This window comes from Tamandua tetradactyla, chromosome 2, assembly GCF_023851605.1.
Source record: "Tamandua tetradactyla isolate mTamTet1 chromosome 2, mTamTet1.pri, whole genome shotgun sequence".
In the NCBI taxonomy this organism is placed as follows: Eukaryota; Metazoa; Chordata; class Mammalia; order Pilosa; family Myrmecophagidae; genus Tamandua; species Tamandua tetradactyla.
In genome coordinates this window covers 184,436,135-184,461,159 of record NC_135328.1, presented here as the reverse complement: position 1 = coordinate 184,461,159, position 25,025 = coordinate 184,436,135, and the positions used below count along the sequence as shown (strand labels likewise).

Here is a 25,025-nt window from a genome sequence, read left to right as displayed (position 1 = left end):
ATGCCTGTGTCCTCTGTCTCATGCTGTAGGTAAAGAGAAAGCCCACATTGTACCAAACATCCTGAAGCAAAAACACTGTCTTGAGGTGGTCTTCCTCTTTCTCACCACAAAAACCAGCAAAGAAATCGCTGCTGAGGCTCACACCTGGAATAGAATCTCTGATATGGTGAATCAACACCACATAAACTTCTCTTGAATATACCTGATCCCTGGCTTCCAATACATGACTGCTTCCACTCTGGGCAAGCAGGTGGATCTGTTTGCAGATGTTCCCTCATGAATCAGCTGTGGAACCTCATCAGGAAAGTCCTTGGGGTTAGGAGAAGTAAAATGGATCCTAATTTCAAGATCTACTCTTGAGACCTGATACAAAAGGTGACCAAAATGAAGGCCCCCTTGCTTGGTTGTATAGTTAGTGGTAAAGGCACAGCTGAGGTTGGTGGACACTGTGTTGTTGAGCTGGACCTCTAAACTGTCCCCAAAACTATTAATGTTTTGACCAAGGAGAGTCACTTCTTTAGTCCCTTAAAAAGAGAAAATAAATATATTGGGAGCATTTTAAAAACTTTCTTGGTAGCTTCAAGCAAAAACTATTGAACGCTTCACAAATCTGCATGTCATCCTGTGCAGAGGCCATGCTAATCTCTGTATAATTCCAATTTTAGTGTATGTGCCACCAAAGCAAGCACTTGTTGAGCATCTTTGTGTATTTATGTCTTTTATAAGGGTTGAGAAGTTTTCCCCGATTATGTCTTCAACTAACTTTCCTAGCCCTTTACTCTTCTCTTCTCCTTCTGGGACACCAGTGTTCTTATATTTGTGTACCTCTTGTTGTCCATCATTTCCCTAAGACCCAACCCCATTTTTTTCATCTTTATTGCCATTTATTCTTTTGGGCACTCTAGTTCAATTGTTCTGTCTTCTAGCTCACTTATTCTTCCTTCTGCATCTTCAAATCTGCTGTCGTATGTCTCTCTTATATTTATAATTGGTCTACTGCTTTTTCATCTCTGTGAGACCTGCCATTTTTCTACTTAATCTTTTGAATTCTTCTTTATGCTCTTCTAGTGTCTTCCTGACATCTGTTATTTCTTTGTAAATATCCTTGACTAGTTGTTCCATATTCTGTGTCCACTCCCCCTCCTCAGAGTTTTGATTTGGTTGTTTAGTTGGGCCATTTATGCTTGGATCTTCATGTGCTTTGTGATTTTCTGTTGTGCCTGGGACATTTGACTATCTAAATAAGGTTATTTCGCAAGCTGATTTCCTTCACTTGTCTAAAGTTTTGTATTTGTTTGGTTTTCAAGATTTCCTTTTATACTGATTTGTCAGCAATTCCCCCCAAACCAAGGCCTGGATCTCATGTAGGGGGTACAGTTCAACTTGAAGGTCTATTGAAAGCTAGGCTAGGGTGCATGGGTATGTCAGTGGCAGAACGCCCACCTGCCATGTGGGTGACTTGGGTTCAACACCTGGCACATGCACCCAAAGGAAAGAATAATAATATAATATAATAAAAATATGAAACAACAAAAACAAAAGAAACATACCTCAACAGTAGTTGGTCCCAAAATCAGGAGATACCCCAAGATATATTGGGAATGAACTCAGACTGTTGCCCACAGAAAGGAGAGAGAATTTTAAAAATATATAGATAAAAAATATATAATAGGAAATAAAGAATTAATAAAATATAAATAAAATCACAATAATATTAATAATGAAAAATATATATTATAAAATGAAGAGAAAAAAGAGAATCAAAACCCTAGGCAGATAGGGAATTTGCCTTCTTGCACTTATGCTTCTCACCAGCAGGTGGCAGACCTGAGGCACCTCCGCCCCTCAGGCCCAGCCCTCCTGGACTGCAGTGGCTAGAAAGCGGCATGTGTGGCATGGAGGGACTGCTCCTGGCCCTCCATGGCGGGACAGCTGGTCATAGCATACAGGACAGGGGATCCAAACAGCACCTGGGGGAGCAACCAACCCATAGCACCCAGCACCAGGTGGCTTCACCACACATTACACCTGCCATGATTCCTATTCCTGCCCAGCTGGGCAACTGCGACCAGTGCCCAGGGTGCTGCTCCCATTGTGGGTGGCTGGACCCACCTTTGGGCTCCCCACAGCACTGCCGGCTGTACAGCCACTCAGGGAGGTATTCCCAGCTAGTAGCTGGGACAAGCTAGAATGGAGGAATGGTCAGTTCCCTCCAATCCACACATCCCTGCATGCTGCCGTCCACCCCTGGTAGGGATCACAGTCCATCCGACCCACCCTGCTTTTCCCATCCTGATCCCACTACCTTTCTCCTCCCCCCAAAACCCTGGAGACCTACTTTGTTACTCGCACCCTGGGGCTGCATTTCCAGTCATTTTCTCCCCGCCCCCTATCTTGTCCCATGGAGCAGGGGCGAATTCAATCCACTCCACTCTGCCATCTTTCCAGAAGTGAGTTCACTTTTTTTTTTTTAAACTTTCTTTGTAGTAACAAATAAACTCAAAATTTCCCATTTTCACCACATTCAGGTGTAGAATTCAGTAGTTTTAAATTTAGATGAAGTCCATTTTGTCTTTTGTTTCTCATGCTTTTGGTGTTATATCTAAGAAATCACTACCAAAATGAACATTTTAAAACTTTAACTTATGCGTGAGACTAAAGCAGAAAATGTTTATTTGGTACAAAATTTATGTTTTGACTAGTGCATTTCCTAATGTAATTTATGTGGACAGCTGAATTGAACACCATAGTACATGGAACCTTGAGTAGGGCATGAGATTTTGTAGGTTTGTCCAGAGTGATGCCCTGATAAATCCCAGAGTGATTTGAACAGGGAATAAAAAAATATTTGCAAAATCCCCTTGAGGGAATGGTGAGAAAGGGGGGAAATTCAACTTCCCCAAGTGGAGAATTCTTGATATTCTCACAAGCAGTGGGGACAACCAAAGCAATAGGCTGAGCCCCCAATCTTGGGGGTTGTACACATAAAACTTAACTCTGCAAAGGATAAGCTAAGCCTACTTAAAATTAGGCCTAAGAGCCCCCAAGAGAACCTCTTTTGTTGCCCAGATGTGGCCTCTCTCTCTCTCAGCCAAAATGACAAGCAAACTCACTGCTCTCCCCCTCTCTACGTTGGACATGACTCCCAGGGGTGTGGACCTTCCTGGCCACATGGGACAGAAATCCTAGAATGAGCTGGGACTCAGTGTCAAGGGATTGAGAAAGCCTTCTGACCAAAAGGTGGAAGAGAGAAATGAGACAGAATAAAGTGTCAATGGCTGAGAGATTCCAAACAGAGCCGAGAGGTTATCCTGGAGATTATTCTTATGCATTAAACAGATATCACCTTTTCAGTTAAGGTGTAATGGAGAGTCTGGAGGGAACTGCCTGAAAATGTAGAGCTGTGTTCCAGTAGCCATGTTTCTTGAAGATAATTGTATAATGATATAGCTTTTGCAATGTGACTGTGTGATTGTGAAAACCTTGTGTCTGATGCTCCTTTTATCTACCTTATCGACTGATGAGTAAAATATATGGATTAAAAATAAATAAATAATTTATTTTTATTTAATGAATAAATAAAAATATTTTCAATTTAGTAGATTGAAATGCTAGTGAGCAATGAAAGGGAGGGGTAAGGGGATAGTATTATGAATTTTTTTCTTTTTATTTCTTTTTCTGAATTTTTGCAAATGTTCTAAGAAAAGATCATGATTAATATACAACTATGTGATGATATTATGAGTTATTGATTATATATCAAGAATGGAATGATCATATGGTAAGAATGTTGGTGTTTGTATGTTGTTATGCTTAATAAATGAAAAAATAGTACAGGAATGTTCAATATAGTAAGAGGCAAAAAAGAATGCTTGTGTTTGTATGTTGTTTTATCAATAAATATATATATATATAAAAAGAAATCACTACCAACCCCCAGGTTATGAAGGTTCCCCCATATTATCTTCTAGGACTTTTATGGTTTAAAGTATTGTTTTTAAGCCCTTGATCCACTTAAAGTTAACTTTTGTATATGGTGTAAAATAGGGGTCCAACTCAATTCTGTTCCAAGTGGACATCCAGACTTCCCAGCACCATTTGTTGAAGAGACTATTCTTTCCAAATTAATGTTTTGACACCCTTGTCAAAAATCAATTGGCGGAAGATGGCGGCTTAGTAAGACGCGCGGATCTTAGTTTCTTCTCCAGGACACCTACTAGGGGAGTAGAAACGATACAGAAAGCGCCCAAAGCCACAACAGAGATAAAAAAGACAGCGTACCCCATCCTGGAACGGCTGGCTGGCTGAGCGAAGCTGCTCGGGTGAGATCGCCGAGGCGCGCGGGCCTTACCGGGCGGGGTAGCAAGCGGTCGGAGTTACTCCCTTCCCCCTTCCCGGGCCGGCTGGGAGAATTGGAGAGGTGGTCCCCTGAGACCAAGGCGACTGGCGCCCACACCACGCGCAGCCCCCGGACCAACTGAGAGAATTGGATCGGAAACCCCCAGGCCACGGAGAACGGTGACCCCGTGACTCCCGGGGAACGTGCACTCTCTCGGGCGGGCCGCTACCGCTGGCGCCCTCCCGCCACGCTTGTTGCCCAGGGCCGACTAGGAAATTCGGACGGGCTCTTTCCCTGGCTGCGGCGACCAGCAACCCTCCCTGCATTCGGACCCCGGGCCGGCTCAAGCGGCTTCGGCTAGCGAACCCCCAGGACGGCGAGAGTTTTCCAAAGTTTAAGGTCCCACAGCACCTTTTACTGGTGGGACCCGCAGACAAACGTGTGCCACGAGCGCCACCTACTGGGCAGGATAAGAAAAACAGAACCCAGAGATTTCACAGAAAAATATTACAACCTTGCTGGGTCCAACACCAAGAGAAATCTGAATAAATGCCCAGATGCCAGCAGCAGAAGATAACTGTCCACGCTCAAAAGATTGAGAATATGGCTCAGTCAAAGGAACAAACCAATAGCTCAAATGAGACACAAGAGCTGAGACAACTAATGCTGAATATACGAACAGAAATGGAAAACCTCTTCAAAAATGAAATCGATAAATTGAGGGAGGACATGAAGAGGACATGGGCTGAACATAAAGAAGAAATAGAAAAACTGAAAAAACAAATCGCAGAACTTATGGAAGTGAAGGATAAAGTAGCAAACATAGAAAAAATAATGGATAGCTACAATGATAGATTTAAAGAGACAGAAGATAGAATTAGTGATTTGGAGGATGGAACATCTGAATTCCAAAAAGAAACAGAAACTATAGGGAAAAGAATGGAAAAATTTGAACAGGGTATCAGGGAACTCAAGGACAATATGAACCGCACAAATATACGTGTTGTGGGTGTCCCAGAAGGAGAAGAGAAGGGAAAAGGAGGAGAAAAACTAATGGAAGAAATTATCACTGAAAATTTCCCAACTCTTATGAAAGACCTAAAATTACAGATCCAAGAAGTGCAGCGCACCCCAAAGAGATTAGACCCAAATAGGCGTTCTCCAAGACACTTACTAGTTAGAATGTCAGAGGTCAAAGAGAAAGAGAAGATCTTGAAAGCAGCAAGAGAAAAACAATCCATTACATACAAGGGAAACCCAATAAGACTTTGTGTAGATTTCTCAGCAGAAACCATGGAAGCTAGAAGACAGTGGGATGATATATTTAAAATACTAAAAGAGAAAAACTGCCAACCAAGACTCCTATATCCAGCAAAATTATCCTTCAAAAATGAGGGAGAAATTAAAACATTCTCAGACAAAAAGTCACTGAAAGAATTTGTGACCAAGAGACCAGCTCTGCAAGAAATACTAAAGGGAGCACTAGAGTCAGATACAAAAAGACAGAAGAGAGAGATATGGAAAAGAGTGTAGAAAGAAGGAAAATCAGATATGATATATATAATACAAAAGGCAAAATGTTAGAGGAAAATATTATCCAAACAGTAATAACACTAAATGTCAATGGACTGAATTCCCCAATCAAAAGACATAGATTGGCAGAATGGATTAAAAAACAGGATCCTTCTATATGCTGTCTACAGGAAACACATCTTAGACCCAAAGATAAACATAGGTTGAAAGTGAAAGGTTGGGAAAAGATATTTCATGCAAATAACAACCAGAAAAGAGCAGGAGTGGCTATACTAATATCCAACAAATTAGACTTCAAATGTAAAACAGTTAAAAGAGACAAAGAAGGACACTATATACTAATAAAAGGAACAATTAAACAAGAAGACATAACAATCATAAATATTTACGCACCGAATCAGAATGCCCCAAAATACGTGAGGAATATACTGCAAACACTGAAAAGGGAAATAGACTCATATACCATAATAGTTGGAGACTTCAACTCACCACTCTCATCAAGGGACAGAACATCTAGACAGAGGATCAACAAAGAAATAGAGAATCTGAATATTACTATAAATGAACTAGACTTAATACACATTTATAGGACATTACATCCCACAACAGCAGGATGCACCTTTTTCTCAAGTGCTCATGGATCATTCTCAAAGATAGACCATATGCTGGGTCACAAAGCAAGTCTTAACAAATTTAAAAAGATTGAAATCATACACAACACTTTCTCGGACCATAAAGGAATGATGTTGGAAATCAATAATAGGCAGAGTGCCAGAAAATTCACAAATACGTGGAGGCTCAACAACACACTCCTAAACAATGACTGGGTCAAAGAAGAAATTGCAAGAGAAATTAGCAAATACCTCGAGGCGAATGAAAATGAAAACACAACATATCAAAACTTATGGGACGCAGCAAAGGCAGTGCTAAGAGGGAAATTTATTGCTCTAAATGCCTATATCAGAAAAGAAGAAAAGGCAAAAATTCAGGAATTAACTATCCATTTGGAAGAACTGGAGAAAGAACAGCAAGCTAACCCCAAAGCAAGCAAAAGGAAAGAAATAACAAAGATTAGAGCACAAATAAATGAAATTGAAAACATGAAAACAATAGAGAAAATCAATAAGGCCAGAAGTTGGTTCTATGAGAAAATCAATAAGATTGATGGACCCTTAGCAAGATTGACAAAAAGAAGAAGAGAGAGGATGCAAATAAATAAGATCAGAAATGGAAGAGGAGACATAACTACTGACCTCACAGAAATAAAGGAGGTAATAACAGGATACTATGAACAACTTTACGCTAATAAATACAACAATTTAGAGGAAATGGACGGGTTCCTGGAAAGACATGAACAACCAACTTTGACTCAAGAAGACATAGATGACCTCAACAAACCAATCACAAGTAAAGAAATTGAATTAGTCATTCAAAAGCTTCCTAAAAAGAAAAGTCCAGGACCAGATGGCTTCACATGTGAATTCTACCAAACATTCCAGAAAGAATTAGTACCAATTCTCTTCAAACTCTTCAAAAAAATCGAAGTGGAGGGAAAACTACCTAATTCATTCTATGAAGCCAACATCACCCTCATACCAAAACCAGGCAAAGATATTACAAAAAAAGAAAACTACAGACCAATCTCTCTAATGAATACAGATGCAAAAATCCTCAATAAAATTCTAGCAAATCGTATCCAACAACACATTAAAAGAATTATACATCATGACCAAGTAGGATTCATCCCAGGTATGCCAGGATGGTTCAACATAAGAAAATCAATTAATGTAATACACCATATCAACAAATCAAAGCAGAAAAATCACATGATCATCTCAATTGATGCAGAGAAGGCATTCGACAAGATTCAACATCCTTTCCTGTTGAAAACACTTCAAAAGATAGGAATACAAGGGAACTTCCTTAAAATGATAGAGGGAATATATGAAAAACCCACAGCTAATATCATCCTCAATGGGGAAAAATTGAAAACTTTCCCCCTAAGATCAGGAACAAGACAAGGATGTCCACTATCACCACTATTATTCAGCATTGTGTTGGAGGTTCTAGCCAGAGCAATTAGACAAGAAAAAGAAATACAAGGCATCAAAATTGGAAAGGAAGAAGTAAAACTATCACTGTTTGCAGACGATATGATACTATACGTCGAAAACCCGGAAAAATCCACAACAAAACTACTAGAGCTAATAAATGAGTACAGCAAAGTAGCAGGTTACAAGATCAACATTCAAAAATCTGTAGCATTTCTATACACTAGTGATGAACAAGCTGAGGGGGAAATCAAGAAACGAATCCCATTTACAATTGCAACTAAAAGAATAAAATACCTAGGAATAAATTTAACTAAAGAGACAAAAAACCTATATAAAGAAAACTACAAAAAACTGCTAAAAGAAATCACAGAAGACCTAAATAGATGGAAGGGCATACCGTGTTCATGGATTGGAAGACTAAATATAGTTAAGATGTCAATCCTACCTAAATTGATTTACAGATTCAATGCAATACCAATCAAAATCCCAACAACTTATTTTTCAGAAATAGAAAAACCAATAAGCAAATTTATCTGGAAGGGCAGGGTGCCCCGAATTGCTAAAAACATCTTGAGGAAAAAAAACGAAGCTGGAGGTCTCGCGCTGCCTGACTTTAAGGCATATTATGAAGCCACAGTGGTCAAAACAGCATGGTATTGGCATAAAGATAGATATATCGACCAATGGAATCGAATAGAGTGCTCAGATATAGACCCTCTCATCTATGGACATTTGATCTTTGATAAGGCAGTCAAGCCAACTCACCTGGGACAGAGCAGTCTCTTCAATAAATGGTGCCTAGAGAACTGGATATCCATATGCAAAAGAATGAAAGAAGACCCATCTCTCACACCCTATACAAAAGTTAACTCAAAATGGATCAAAGATCTAAACATTAGGTCTAAGACCATAAAACAGTTAGAGGAAAATGTTGGGAGATATCTTATGGATCTTACAACTGGAGGCGGTTTTATGGACCTTAAACCTAAAGCAAGAGCACTGAAGAAGGAAATAAATAAATGGGAACTCCTCAAAATTAAACACTTTTGTGCATCAAAGAACTTCATCAAGAAAGTAGAAAGACAGCCTTCACAATGGGAGACAATATTTGGAAATGATATATCAGATAAAGGTCTAATATCCAGAATTTATAAAGAGATTGTTCATCTCAACAACAAAAAGACAGCCAACCCAATTACAAAATGGGAAAAAGACTTGAACAGACACCTCTCAGAAGAGGAAATACGGATGGCCAAGAGGCACATGAAGAGATGCTCAATGTCCCTGGCCATTAGAGAAATGCAAATCAAAACCACAATGAGATATCATCTCACACCCACCAGAATGGCCATTATCAACAAAACAGAAAATGACAAGTGCTGGAGAGGATGCGGAGAAAGAGGCACACTTATCCACTGTTGGTGGGAATGTCAAAGAGTGCAACCACTGTGGAAGGCAGTTTGGCGGTTCCTCAAAAAGCTGAATATAGAATTGCCATACGACCCAGCAATACCATTGCTAGGTATCTACTCAAAGGACTTAAGGGCAAAGACACAAACGGACATTTGCACACCAATGTTTATAGCAGCATTATTTACAATTGCAAAGAGATGGAAACAGCCAAAATCTCCATCAACAGAAGAGTGGCTAAACAAACTGTGGTATATACATACGATGGAATATTATGCAGCTTTAAGACAAGATAAACTTATGAACCATGTAATAACATGGATGGACCTAGAGAATATTATGCTGAGTGAATCCAGCCAAAAACTAAAGGACAAATACTGTATGGTCCCACTGATGTGAACGGACATTCGAGAATAAACTTGAAATATGTCATTGGTAACAGAGTTCAGCAGGAGTTAGAAACAGGGTAAGACAATGGGTAATTGAAGCTGAAGGGATACAGACTGTGCAACAGGACTAGATACAAAAACTCAAAAATGGACAGCACAATAATACCTAATTGTAAAGTAATCATGTTAAAACACTGAATGAAGCTGCATCTGAGCTATAGGTTTTTGTTTTGTTTTGTTTTGTTTTGTTTTGATTTTACTATTATTACTTTTATTTTTTTCTCTATATTAACATTCTATATCTTTTTCGGTTATGTTGCTAGTTCTTCTAAACCAATGCAAATGTACTAAGAAATGATGATCATGCATCTATGTGATGATGTTAAGAATTAATGATTGCATGTGTAGAATGGTATGATCTCTAAATGTTGGGTTAATTTCTTTTTTTCCGTTAATTAAAAAAAAAAAAAAAAAGAGAAGGGATAATTGGAGATGAAGGGATACAGACTGTACAACGGGACTGGATATAAAAACTCAGAAATGGACAGCACAATACTACCCAATTGTAATGCAATTATGTTAAAACACTGAATGAAGCTGCATGTGAGGTATAGGTTTTTTGTTTTTGTTTTTTTTGTTTTTTTTTTCTTTCTATTATTGTTTTAATTCTTATTCTGTTGTCTTTTTATTTCTTTTTCTAAATAGATGCAAATGTACTAAGAAATGATGAATATGCAACTATGTGATGTTATTAAGAATTACTGATTGTACATGTAGATTGGAATGATTTCTAATTGTTTTGTTAATTCTTTTTTTAATTAATAAAAAAAAAATCAATTGGCCATAGATGTGTGCATTTATTTCTGAGCTCTCAATTCTACTCCATTTATCTATATGTGTATCTTTATACCATACTACACTGTTTTGTATTACTGTGGCTTTGTAGTAGTAAGCTTTGAAATTGCGAAGAAGTATGATACCTCCAACCTTGTTCTCCCTTTGCAATATTGATGCGACTATTTGGGGCCCCTTGTAATCCCATGTGAATTTGAGGATCAGCTTTTCCATTTCTGAAAAAAAAAGACTGTGGAGTCTTGTTAGGTATTCACTTCATTCTTAATAGTTCACAACCAGAAACCATCACCTTCTCATTCATTTTCCCCAAAACAAACCTGCTCTTCCAGTAGTCCCCCATCCACATGGTTTCCCAAGCTAGAGACTTGGGTGTTCAGTTTGATTTCTCCCTATACCTCACTCCCGCATTCAGTGACTTGATAAGTCCTTCCCATTCTACCTCCTTAATTTGTCAAATTGCCCCCTACATCCCCATGCCCTGGCCCAGTTTGGGCCATTCCATTTCTTCTCTCTTTTAATTTGGTGCGATAGCTTCCTAAATGAACTCTGTGCTTCCCTTTCAAAATATCCTGCATTTTTCTTTTAAAAAATGGTGCTAAACATCTCTCTTCTTCTTAAAAGCTTTCAGAGGCTCCCCATTCTTTGCAGAATAAAGTCCATCCTCTTTATAGTGGCTAACAAGGCCCTTTCCAAAGAGACTGCTGCTCAGCTCTCCAGCTCCACTTCTTGCCAAGAACTCCCTAAAACTCTGCTCATAATGAGCTTGGAAACTCAATTAAAGCTCTGTTGCTCTTTCTTGTCAGTAGGACTTCTACTTCAGTGTTGTTTCTTTCCCTGGACATTCTTTCACCATGACAATTTCATCTCATTAGCTCAGCTAATTCCCATTCTATTCTTCTTACAGAGGTTCCCTGAGAGTCTCTTTCTCTTTCCAGAGCTACAAGGTCTGACACGGGTATTCTTTTATGCATTTCCAGGGCATTTGTGTTTCTCCTATTAGCTCTGATCATATTGTCTCCAATAACTTTTTGCTTATTTGTATCTTCTTTAGATGGTAATCATTTTATGGCCACAGACAATGTCTGTCTTGTTCCCTCACTGAATCCCCAGTACATAGGAGTTGCTCAATAAAAATTTGCAGCATGAGTGAAGGATTGATGGAATACTAAATTGGCATTGGCTTTTTTGAAAACTGTTTGGCTATATGAAACGAGAACCTGTCTTTCACAGATACTTCTTCTGGGCAACCAAAAAAGACTGTGAGGATTGAGGCTCATGTTCTGAAGTTAGATTACCTGAGTTCAAATCCTGCCTTTGCCATTTGCTAATTGTCACTTAACCAAAATAAACAGAAGAAGCAGAATAGGACTTTGGAAAAAGCATACTTAGTATCACCAAAGAGCCTATAGCATCATAGACATTTATCAATTAAAGGGCTTACAAATAAAAATTTTAATCTGAATTAAAATATTTAATAGAAAGTTTGCATAAGCAGAATGAATGCAAGTGAAGATGAGATCTGTAAGCTGGAAAGTTAAGCCAAGGAACTTTTTCAAAATATATCCCCAAGATACAGATATAAAAAGTTTCAATGCAAAGGTAAGAGACAGGCCGAGAAGTTCCAACATAGAAGTCCACACAGGAGTTCCAGAAGGAGAGGAAAGAGACTGGAGAAGAGAGAATTCTCAAAGTAATTATGGGAAAAGAAATTTCTAAGAACTGATGAAATCTTCATATGGGAAGACTTCACCAAGGGATTAGCACAATGAAGGAATATTGTGACGAAATTTCAGAAACCAAGGATAAAGAAAAAGAACCTGAAAACATTCACAAAGAAGAGTAGATTCCCTAACAATGAAATGTGCATCACGTTGACTTCAGACTTTTCATCTGAAACACTGGTTGCAAATATACAATGAAGTAATAACTTCAAATTTCTGAGAGAAAATAATGTTGAATCTAAAATTCTAAACTCAACCAAACCTTCATTCCAATGTGGAGGCAAAAAATATACATCTTCTGTTTTGCAAGTACTCTGAAAGCCTATCACCTGCTAGGGGATGTAGAAGAAAATTAATCTCAGAAGATGTATTAGTCAGGATTCTCTAGAGAAAGAAAACCACCAGGAAATATCTGTAAATATGAGATTTATGAAAGTGTCTCACAGAACCATTGAGGATGCAAGAGTCCACTTAATACGGATAGGGCAGGCTGCAAGTCTGGCAACTCTGATAAAGGGTCTTGACAACCTCTACAGGAGATTCTGGCTGGCTGAAGAAGCTGGAAATATTCTCTCTTCTCCCTTAAAAGTCTCCAACTAATTGGATCAAATCCAACTGACTGGATTCTCTCATTTGTGGAAGACACACCCTTAGTTGATCATAGATGTAATCAGTCACAGATGCAACCAACTACTGATTATTTAATAAACTGGCCTTCTCATTTTTCAACCAACCATAAAATATCCTTGCAGTAATGGTTAGGCCAAGATTTGCCTGACCAGGCAACTGGGTACCATCACCTCGCCAAGTTGACACCTGAACCCAACCATCACACTCCACCCTTTGTCATTTTGGCAGCTATATACATCACCTTAAACCATACTTAATCTCTAAATGGAACGTAATAACAGACATATAATTTGCCTAACAATACTCAACTGTCCTCTGTACAACCAGAAATGCACTAAATCTCTCCAGAATATGGTAAAAGTCCTTAGGTGACATTCACTCTTAAACTTGATAACCTATAACTTAATACTGTAACATGAACAATACAACTTAGGCCATATGATAAGAAGAAAACAAGATATTTGCTTTATGTACAAATATAAACATATTTATAACAAAACAAGGAGGAAATATACTACCACAGTCCTCATTTCTATAACTGGTCACATGGTCATAGTTAATCACTACCTTCTTCTACTACCCATTCCATGTTCCCTTTACTGTCAGCAAGCACTTCAGCTGTCTATTGAACTTCCAGTTCAATAGAATCATTGTTGTGTCTCCTGGTAGGAGCACTCCTCCTTTTGGAACTAAGACCTTTAGACCAGCAGAGCTTAAGGTTTCTGAGACAGGAAGCAAAATTTTTTCTAGAGGATTAGTAGGGGTGATAGTGAGTGGTGCCAATCCCATTTCCAACAGAGCTTTGATTGAGTTTCCAAGCTCATTATGAGCAGAGTTTTAGGGAGTTCTTGGCAAGAAGTGAAGCTGGAGAGCCTCATGAGCAGCAGTCTCCTTGGAAAGGGCATTGTTAGCCATTATAAAGAGGATGGACTTTATTCTGCAAAGGATGGGGAGCTTCTGAAAGATTTTAAGAAGAAGAGAGATGTTTAGTACTTTGCCTGGTGGAACTTCATTCCTGAAGTTTCTGGGCCATTGGAAGTTCTGCCTGGATTGGGTTGTAGTTTTCCATTGACTTTAATCACAGAGCATGGTAGTTCTAAGAGACTCCATAAAGCATCTCCTGTATTCCAGGCAAAGGCAAATTCTTCTTTACTTCCATTGTGTAGTTGCGGTCCTTTTTCCCTTGATAGTCAGGGTCAGTCACCTCAGCCAGTAAAGTAATATCCTTACTTGCCTGTTGATTCAGAGGCATGAGAAGCCCAAAGTCCCATGTGGCAGTCTTAACTTCCAGTTCAATAGAATCATTGTTGCATCTTCTGGTAGGAGCACTCCTCCTTTTGGAACTAAGACCTTTAGGCCAGCAAAGCTTAAGGTTTCTGAGACAGGAAGCAAAAAATTTTCTAGAGGATTAGTAGGGGTGATAGTGAGTGGTGCCAATCCCATTTCCACCCCTTGATTCCTGGACCCGTGAATCTGGCTATAGGAGAAATAGCACTACAGAGTGGATGCTGATTCAGAGCATACATAGCCTCTTGGAGAATATTACTTTGGACCTACAAGGTATTGCCATCTAGTTGCTTCCGTAATTGGGTCTTCAAGAGGCCCTTCCACCATTCTATCAACCCAGTTGCCTCTGGATAATAGGGAACATGGCAAGACCAGGGAATTCCATGAACATGTGTGCATTCCCATACTTCATTTGCTGTGAAATGGGTTCCCTGATCTGAAACAATGCTCTGTGGCATACCATGACTGTGGATAAGGCATTCTGTATGTCCATGGATGGTAGTTTTTGCAGAAGCATTGCATGCAGGGAAGACAAAGCCATATCCCGGGTATGTGTCTCTTCCAGTTAGAACAAATTGCTGCCCCTTCCATGATTGAAAGTGGTCCAGTGTAATCAACGTGCCACCAGATAGCAGGCTGATCACTGCAGGAACTGAGTGTGAGTCTCTGCTGATGGGAGATTGGGCATTCAGCAGTGGCCATAGTCAGATCGGCCTTGGTGAGTGGAAGTCCATGATGCTGAGCCCATGCATAATCTCCATCCCTACCACCATGCCCACTTTGTTCATGAGCCCATTGGGCAATGCCAGGAGTGGCTGGGGAAAGAGGATGACTTGTATCCACAGGATGAGTCATCTTATCCACTTGATTATTAAAACCTTCCTCTGCTGAAGTCACCCTCTGGTGAGCAGTCACATGGGACACAAGTATTTTCATGCATTTTGCCCACTCAGAAAGTTCTATCCACATACCTCTTCCCAAGACCTCTTTGTCACTAATTTTCCAATCACATTCTTTCCAAGTCCCTGACCATCCAGCCAAACCATTAGCAACAGCCCATGAATCAGTATACAAAGGCACCTCTGGACAGTTCTCCTCTAAACAAAATGAACAATCAGGTGCACTGCTCAAAGTTCCACCCACTGGAAGGATTTCCCCTCACCCGTCCTTCAAGGACATCCCAGAGAGGGGCTATAGTGCTGCAACTGTCTGCTTTGAGATGGTACCTGCATATCATGTAGAATGATCTGTATACTAGGCCCAAGTTTTCTCTTCTTCAGTCAACTGACTGTAAGGAGCTCCCCAAAGAGACCCTAGCTCTGGTCTGAGAAAGAGAAGGTAACATGGCAGAAGGGGGGGGGGTCATGGCCATTTGAGCCACTTCATCATGTAACTTACTTGTGCCTTCATGACCTGCTTGAGCCCTATCTCTTATATACCTTTTCCATGTTATGATGGAGTATGCTGTGCACACCCAACTTTATGGCTTGGTGAGTCAGACAATACTTGGCTCATGATAGGCAATTCAGGTTTCATGGTAACTTGGTGGCCCATGGTTAAACATTCAGTCTCTACTAAGGCCCAGTAGCAGGCCAAAAGCTGTTTCTCAAAAGGAGAGTAGTTGTCTGCAGAGGATGGTAAGGCTTTACTCCAAAATCCTAAGGGCCTGCATTGTGATTCTCCTATAGAGGCCTGCCAAAGGCTCCAGACAAAATCTCTATTTGCCACTGACAGCACTTCCATCTAATCCAATGGTTACACCCAAATTGGGTGTGTCAAATTCCATGGATGCAATTCAGTCAAAAGTTCACACCCACAATCAAGTGGGTCAGTCTCCTTGGAAACAATCTAACCAAGGTTTCCACCATACAATATTGAATCAAGATTAAAGGACATGGCTTTTCAGGGGTACACAACACTTTCAAACCAGCACAGAGGAATCAGTTAGGTACCAAAAGCAATATTAAGCACAGAATTCCCAGAAGAGTGGCTTGACTCTCCCTAGAACATGACATGAATGATAAACCTTTATTGCACTAAGATACTGAGATTTCAGGGTTTTCTCTAGCAGCATAACCTGGCTCATTCTGGTGAATCTGTCTCTCTACCTACAGACTGTTGGAGGACCTCAGGGTGGTGCTGGAGGTGGGCGGTAAAGAGACCAGGATTGTGCCAGGAAGGTGACGCTTTGGGGATGAGATTCTCATAGACTTTGAGAATAGTCTAGGTTATGGGGTAATTGTGGCTGTTGTCATTACAGCCATGCCCCCTTGTGTTCTCATTCTATTTTCCAATTTAGTCATTTAGTGGAAAGAGCACAGAACCAAGTGCTAGGAATTCTGGTCCTGGTAATGTTAATCCAAGGCTGTATGACCCTCGGCAAGTATCTACCCCTATCTGGGTACAGTTTCTTCTCCTTTAAAGTAACGTCCCTGTCTTGTAAACTTTCAATGAGAAAAACAGTGAGAAAGTTCAGGCTCTAAATCCTCCTAGACTCCTGTGATGGTTAGTTTCTGGTGTTAGCTTTGCCAAATGATTATGCACAGTTTTCTGGTCAGGCCAGCACTGGCCTGACCATTGCTGTAAGGATATTTTGTGGCTGGTTGATAAGCTGGAAGGCTGGTGTATTAAGTCATCAGCAGTTGATTGCATCTGTGGCTGATTACATCTGCGATCAAATAAGGCATGTCTCCCACAATGAGATAATCCAATCAGTTGCAGCCTTTTAAGGAAGAAGAGAGACTTTTTTACTGCTTCTTCAGCCAGCAAGCCTCTCCTGTGGAGGTCTTCCAATACCTTCATTGGAGTCGCCAGCTTCACAGCCTGCCCTACAGATTTGGGACTCTTCCATTCCCACGGTTGTGTGAGACACCTTTATAAATCTCATATTTACAGATTTTTCCTGTTGGTTCTTTCTCTAGAGAATCCTGACAACACAAACCCTTTCCCTGATCCAGAACCTTCCTTCCCATGAGCCCATACTTCAGGCCTGGATTTGAGCATAATTGTTACCTGGTGAGGGAATTTTCTTCATGTTCAATCCCTTTCCTGGGCATATGGCATGAAACTTTCTCATGGGGGACTGAGGGGCTAATTAAAAGTTAGGAAAAGTCTACCCAGGGATAGAAGATGCCTTCCAAGTTTCCTCACAGGATGAAAGGAGAATGATTACCTCTAATGCCTTTATCTAGGGTAGACCCTGTTGATCAGAGGGTCTCCTCTACTCCCTGAGAATCATACGCCTTTGACCCACTATCTGGTCAGTCTGGGCTTGTGAGAAGAGTTCTAGATTGGATTCTGTCCAAACTGTGCCCCTAACTAACTGTTAGGTGACTTAAGACAACCCTCTGGGCCTTTGTCTCTTAATTTATAAAATGGGGAAAGTTGTATTCAAGAATACCAAAGGTCTCTTCCAACTCAAATATCCTGGAATCTACTATTCTTTTATGAGTCATAATGGAATCAAGCAAAGCAAGAATTCAGAACACTGAACCCATCAAACAAACCCTCCTTTCTCAAGTGAGAGCCATGCAGAAGAAGCTGCCCTGTCTCATTCCTGCTCAAGCTCATCTTCACCCTTCTTCTCCCCCTGCTCCAGCTCTGCCTTCGGCTCCCTCCCTTCCCCCAGTCCTACCTCTTCTTCCTATGACTTCCCTGTCTCTTCGTCCTGTGCCTGCCTCTGTCACCAGTCACTCAGAACAATCTGGTCCTCTTCCTACCTCATGCCCCGGTCATCTCCCTCCTCTTACCAGTTTCCCCCCTTCCCATCTCCCTGCTTGGGTCACCTCCACGCTAGCCTGTCCCCCTGCTCCTTCCACCACTTGCCTTCCTCCTCTCCCTCTCCCTTCCATTCGCCGCCCCTTCCGACTTGCTCCCCTCTTTTCTCACACCCCTCCCTTTGCCCCTGCCCATTCTCCTCACTCCACCTCTTCCCCCAGCTCCATGGGCCTCAGGCCTAGAGAGGCCTCTATACTCTTGCTAAGACATCTGCCCCAACCAGCCCCCACTGGGCCTGATGATTCCCACAATCCATCGTAGGGACCTGGTGTCCCCACCAGGGGGACAACCCAGAGCTCCTGGGAATGTGGTGCCTAGCAGCCTAGTGACCTGGGGGACCTGGGGGACAACGGATGATGACCTGGAGAGGCACTACTGTCAGGTAAGAGCCCCTTTCATGAGCTTGAGTTCTCAGCCACTGTCATGTCTTGGTTTTCTGGCTGCCTGAATCAAGCATATGTCTTCATTCCCATTCTTTTACATCAAATATAAATAGACATATTATTTTCAAATAAGAGAGTCTATAGGGAGTAAATCTTAGGGCAAATTACAAGTGGACACTTAAAAATGGACACTGATACACACACACATATGCACACATGCACACACACACCCTTTTCCATAATCAGCTCTTTTACATACATCCAAAAAACTTAATTTGAAACTCTAGCTTGGCTTCTAGAGCATATTTGTCATAGAACATGAGTACATTGACCCTAGAATACATTTAATCTTGGAATGAGAAATCTTTTTTTTCTTAAACCTCAGTAGCAGAGGACTGAGTTACTCATTGTCCACAGTTCACAACATGCTTTTATCATTGGTCTGAACAAGCCCCCTCTCTTGATTTATTTATTTATTCACTATTATTTTCATTTCCCACTTCTCCCCTTATAAAAAATGTCTCAAAATTATATCTATATATACGTCTATGTATCCCTATAAAATATGTGGTATTATTTTGTGAGTTGTATTTTTAATTTTGTACATGGTATTATAATACAGACTTCATTTTGCTTTCTATCTTTTTACTCAGTACTCTTTTTTTTAAAAAAAAAAAGCAGATATATTCACACACCATACAATCCATCCAATGTGTACAATCAATGGCTTTCAGTGTAATCACAGAGATGTGCTTTTATCACCACAATTGATTTTGGAACATTTTCATTGCTCCAGAAAGAAAGACCCCATACCCCTTATCCACCCCTCATTAGTGACACTTAACACTAATGTGCTACCTTTATTACAGCTATTGGAAGAATATTATTCTGTAGTCTGTAGTTTGTATGAGGTGTGGTTTTCTCCATATACCACAATACTACTACCACTTTCTAATAGTTACATACATTTGTTCTAGATCATGGAAGAACATTCTTACATTTATATTAACCACCTTTATCATCCACAAAAGGTTCACTTTGTTATAAAGTCCCATATTTCATCCTCTAGCTTTCCTTCTAGTAACATACACTACCCTAAACTTCCCCTTTCAGTCACAAACACACACACACAATTCACCACTGCTCATTATACTCAAAATAATGTGCTACCATCACCTCTATCCATTTCCAAACATTTATAATTCTGCACAAATTCTGAAAAAATTAGAGCTTCAGCTCCCCATTCTCTACCCTTATTTTATCTTCTGGTAACCTATACTCTAGATATTTTTTTAAACTTGTTAAATTGTATAATATATATACAAAGCAAAGAAAGAAAAAAGCAGTAGTTTTCAAAGCACTCTTCAGCAGGTAGTTATAGCACAGATCCCAGAGTTTGTTATGGGCTAAAATACCATCATCTCAGATTTTTTCTTCTAGCTGTTCCAGAATATTGGCGGCTAGAAGGAATAAAAATTTTTTTCATCATCACAATCGACTTTTTTCGTGAAAAATGACATATATACAAAAAGCAATACGCTTCAAAGCATATCGCAACAATTAGTTGTAGAACAGATTTCAGAGTTCGGTATGGGTTACAATTTTACAATTTCAGGTTTTTACTTCTAGTTTCTCTAAGATATTGGAGACTAAAAGAAATATCAATATAATGATTCAGCAGTCATATTCATTTATTAAACCCCACCTTCTCTGTATAACTCCACCATCACCTTTGATCTTTTTCCCACTCTTTCGGGGTATTTAGGCTGTGCCCATTCTAATCTTTTCATGTTGGAAGGGGATACGGGATAGGGAGATGGAACTAGTTGATGTTCCATAGAGGTTGGCCCCTCTGCATTTCAGGACTTATCTTGTCCAGGGATTCATCTGGAGGTTGTGGGGTTCTGGAAAGTTACTCTAGTGCATAGAACCTTTGTAGAATCTTATAGATTGCACTAGGTATTCTTAAGGATTGGCTGGAATGGTTTTGGCTGGGGTTTGGCAAGTTATGAAAGGTAGCAATGTCTAACTGAAGCTTGCATAAGAGTGACCTCTAGAGTAGCCTCTTGACTCTATTTGAACTCTCTCAACCACTGATAACTTACTTGTAACACTTCTTTTCCCCCTTTTTGTCAGGATGGAATTATTGATCCCACGATGCCAGGGCTGGACTCATCCTTGGGAGTCATCTCCCACGCTGCCAGGGAGAGTTTCGCCCCTGGATGTCATGTCCCACAGAGGAGACAAGGCAATGATTTCACTTTCAGTGTTGGGCTTAGTGAGGCCCCATCTGAACATCAAAAGAGTTCCTCCAGAAGTAACTGTTAGGCATGCCTATAGGTACACTAAGCTTCTCCAATACCTACATATGCTTCACAAAATCAAGCCTCAAGACCAAGGACTTGCCCTATATTGATTTGGGTGTCTCAACTGTTTGACACAGTATCAGGGGATTTCCTGATGGTAAAGTTTAACAGTTCCATATTTTTTCTTCCATTCCTCAAGGGACTTTGCCAATACTTTTGATTATCTGCTTAATATATTCTAGGGTGTATCCAGGCATTACATTAAGCTATACAGGATCAAAGGGCCTCAATCTTATTCTAGGCTCCCTGTGTTTTGATTGTTTAAATGAGCTATCCAGACAGGTTGTTAGATTATGTGCTACAGAAGATTTAGTTTCCAGACAAAATAAACCTTTCTTCCTTTGTTCTTAAAGAGTAGCTGAGGTTCTAAAATGTAAACAATTAATGACATGACTTTGCTCATTATATTTAGTTCATATTAGTGAGATCATACAATATATGTCCTTTGTATCTGGCTTATTTCATTCAACAAATATCCTCAGGGTATTTGTTGTGTTTCCTCTTTGGAAAAATATCTGTATTTGTATTTCTTCTTTGGAAAAACATTTATGTCTTTTGCTTGTTTTTAAATTGGGTTGTTTGTGGTTTCATTGTTGCATTGCAGGACTTCTTTATATACTGGATATTAAACCTTTATTGGATATGTGGTTTCCAGATACTCTCTCCCATTGAGTAGGCTGCCTTTTCACCTTTTTTAACAAAGTCCTTTGAAGCACAGAAAGAATTCAGTTTTAAGGAGGTTCCATTTATAAATTTTTTCTTTCATTGCCTTGCTTTAGTTATAAAGACTAAGAAAACATTGCCTACCACAAGATCTTGAAGTTGTTTCCCTATATTTTTTTCTAGGAGTTTTATGGTCCTGGCTCTTATATTTAGGTCTTTAATTCATTTTTAATTAATTTTGTGTAAGGTGTGAGATAAGGTACTCCATTTTTTTGGCTGTGGGTAGTCAGTACTCTCAGCACCATTTGTTGAAGGAACTGTTCTGTCACAGTTGAGTGAACTTTGCAACCTTATAAAAAATCAATTGCCCATAAATGTGCAGGTCTGTTTCTGAATTCCCAATTTGGTTCCATTGATCAATATATCTACCTTTATACCATTACAAAGCCACACTATGCTTTAAAATGAGAAAGTGTGACTCCTCCAACTTCATTCTTTTTCAAGATGTTTTTGGCTATTAAGGGCCTTTTACCTTTCCAAATAAATTTCATAATTCACTTTTCATTTCCTTAAAGTAGGTTATTGATTGGAATTTTGATTGGGATTGTGTTGACTCTCTAAATCAATTTGCATGGAATTGTCATCTTAACATCTTTCAATCCATAAACACGGAATGTCCTTCCATTTATTTAGGTCTTCTTTGATTTCTTGTAGCAATGTTTTGTGGTTTTCTGAATACAGATCCTTCATATTTGTGATTAAATTTCTTCCTAGATATTTGATTCTTTTAGTTGCTATTAAAAATGGAAGGTGCACGGGTAGTTCAGTGGTTAGAATGCCTGCCTTCCATGCAGGAGACCCCGGTTCGATTCCCGGACCATGCACCCCCCCAAAAAAAAGAAAGAAAGAAAAAAAAATGGAATATTTTTCTTGTTTTCTTCCTCAGATTGTTCTCATTGCTAGTGTTTAGGAAAACTACTGATTATTATATGTTAATTTTGTCTCCTGTCACTTTGCTGAACTCGTTTATTAGTTCTAGTAGCTTTGCTGCAGATTTTTCAGGACTTTCTAAATATACGATCATGTCATCTAAAATAGTGAAAGTTTTCATTCTTCCTTTCCAATTTGAATGCCTTTTATATTTTTCTTGCCAAATTGCTCTAGCTAGCACTTCTAGCACAATGTTGAATGACTGTGGTGACAGTGGGCATCCTGGTCTTGTTACTGATCTCAGTGAGGCTTTTAGTTTTTCACCATTGAATTTGATGTTAGCTATAGGTCTTGCATATATGTTATTTATCATATTCAGGGAGTTTCCTTCTAGTCCCTATCTTTTGAAGTGTTTTTATCAAGAAAGGATCTGAATTTGTCAAATCCCTTTTCTGCATCAATTGATATGAGTATGTGGTTTTCCCCCTTTGATTTATTAATGTGGTGTACTACCTTAATTTCTTCTTGTGTTGACCCTTGCATACCTGGAATAAAACCCACTTGATCACGGTGTACAATTCTTTTAATGTGCTGTTGGATTCGATTTGCTAGGATTTTGTTGAGGATTTTGCATCATATTCATTAGAGAGATTCGTTTGTTATTTTCTTTTCTTGGAGTATCCTTATCTGGCTTTGGTATTCGGGTGATGTTGGCTCCAAAGAATGTGTTAGGTAGTGTTCTCGCCTGTTCAATTTTTTTGAAGAATTTCAGCAGGATTGGTTTTAATTCTTTGTGCAATGATTGATAGAATTCACTGGTGAAGCCATCTGGTCCTGGGCTTTACTTTCTTGGAAGATTTTTGATGTCTGATTCCATCTCTTTAATTCTGATTTGTTTATTGAGGTCTATTTCTCCTGGAGTCAATGTAGCTGTTCATGTGTATCTAGGAAAATGACCAGTTCATCTAAGTTGTCTAATTTATTGGCATACAGTTGTTCATAGTATCCTCTTATGATCTTTTCTATTTCTGTGAGTTCAATAGTAATGGCCCCCCACTTCTGATTTTATTTGCCTTTTTTTTTTCTTTTTTCAGTCTAGCTAAGGGTTTATCCATTTTTTTGGATCTTCTTAAAGAATGAACTTTTGGTTTTGTTGGTTCTATTGTTTTTTGTTCTCAGTTTCATTATTTCTACTCTAATCTTTGTTATTTATTTCCTTCTGTTTTGCCTTTGGATTAGTTTGTTCTTTTTCTAGTTCCAAGTATGCATTTGGTTTTTTATTTTAGCTCTTTCTTCCTTCTTAGTGTAGGTTTAGGGCTATGCATTTCTAAATTTCCCTCTCAACACTGCCTTTGCTGCATCCCATAGGTTTTGATATGTTGTGTTCTTGTTTTCACCTGTTTCAGTATATTTACTGATTTCTCTTGCAATTTCTTCTTTGACCCACTGATTGTTTAAAGAGTGTGCTGTTTAACCTCCATAAATTTGTGAATTTTCCAGTTACCTACCTTTTATTGATTTCTGGCTTCATTCTATTATGATAAGAGAAAGTGCTTTATATAATTTCAATCTTCTTAAATTTATTGAGACCTGCCTTGTGATCCAATATGCAGTCTATCTTGGAGAATGGTCCATGACCACTGGAAAAGAATGTATAACCTGTTGTTCTAGGGTGCTGTGTTCTCTCTCTCTCTCTCTCTCTCTCTCTCTCTCTCTCTCTATATATATATATATATATATATATATATATATATATATATATATATATATATATATATATATATATATGAGGTCTAGTTCATTATCCTATTGTTTAGTTTCTCTGTTTCCTTACTGATCCTCTGTCTAGATGTTCTATGTCTGGATAAAAGTAATGTATTGAAGTCTCTAACTATGATTGTACAGATGTCTATTTCTCCCTTTAGTTTTGTCAGTATTTGCTCATGTATTTTGAGGCACCCTGGTTCGGTGTATAAATATTTATGATTGTTATTTCTTCTTGATGTATTGCCCCTTTTATTAATATATAGTGTCCTCCTTGTCTTATAACATTTTTTTTGTTAGAATTGATGGTATTTAATGAATCTGAATGCAAGAGGCTGTTCTCTGCCCTGGGTGTAGGGCAGTCCTGGGCCTGATAGGGCCACCAGTACAGTAACTCTCACTGCTGCATGACAGAGGGACCTCCTCACAAAACTGCTCTCTGAAGAAACCAGGGCTCGCCCCAGAGGGTCACAGTCCTCAGTCACCTACCTATAGATCTGAGAGTCCCTTTTTGGTACGTTTCCACTCCTGACATCTTGCTCCCAGGGCAGAGGCTACTTACTCTCTGGCATACAGAAGGTGCTCAGTGATGATCCTGGAGCTGCCAGGGTAGTGGAGAAGCTCCAGTGATGGAGGGAGATGGCCCCTGTCACTGATGAAAATATGGAATGCTTCATGAATTCTCTTGTCATCCTTGCGCAGTCTTATAACATTTTTGCATTTAAAGTCTATTTTGTCTGATATTAGCAAAGCTACCTCAGCTCTCTTTTGGTTATCGTTTGCATGGAATATCTTTTTTCCAGCCTTTCACTTTCAACCTATTTGCCTCATTGATAGATCCCTTTATAATTTTTATAATTCCTTGATGGATTGCCACTTTTATCAATTTATAGTGTCCTTTATCTCTTATAGCAATTTTTGCCT

General features: G+C 39.4%; 1 protein-coding gene and 1 non-coding gene across 14 annotated transcripts in view; one reads left to right on the top strand and one right to left on the bottom strand.

Moving 5' to 3' along the window:
• The window catches only part of LOC143674416 (uncharacterized), a 149,083-nt gene that overhangs the window by 93,224 nt on the left and 30,834 nt on the right, over nt 1–25,025 (top strand). The window lies entirely within an intron of this gene.
• LOC143675277 (U6 spliceosomal RNA) lies at nt 587–689 on the bottom strand. The gene has a single exon (XR_013171515.1). It is a non-coding gene; the product is annotated as a U6 spliceosomal RNA (small nuclear RNA).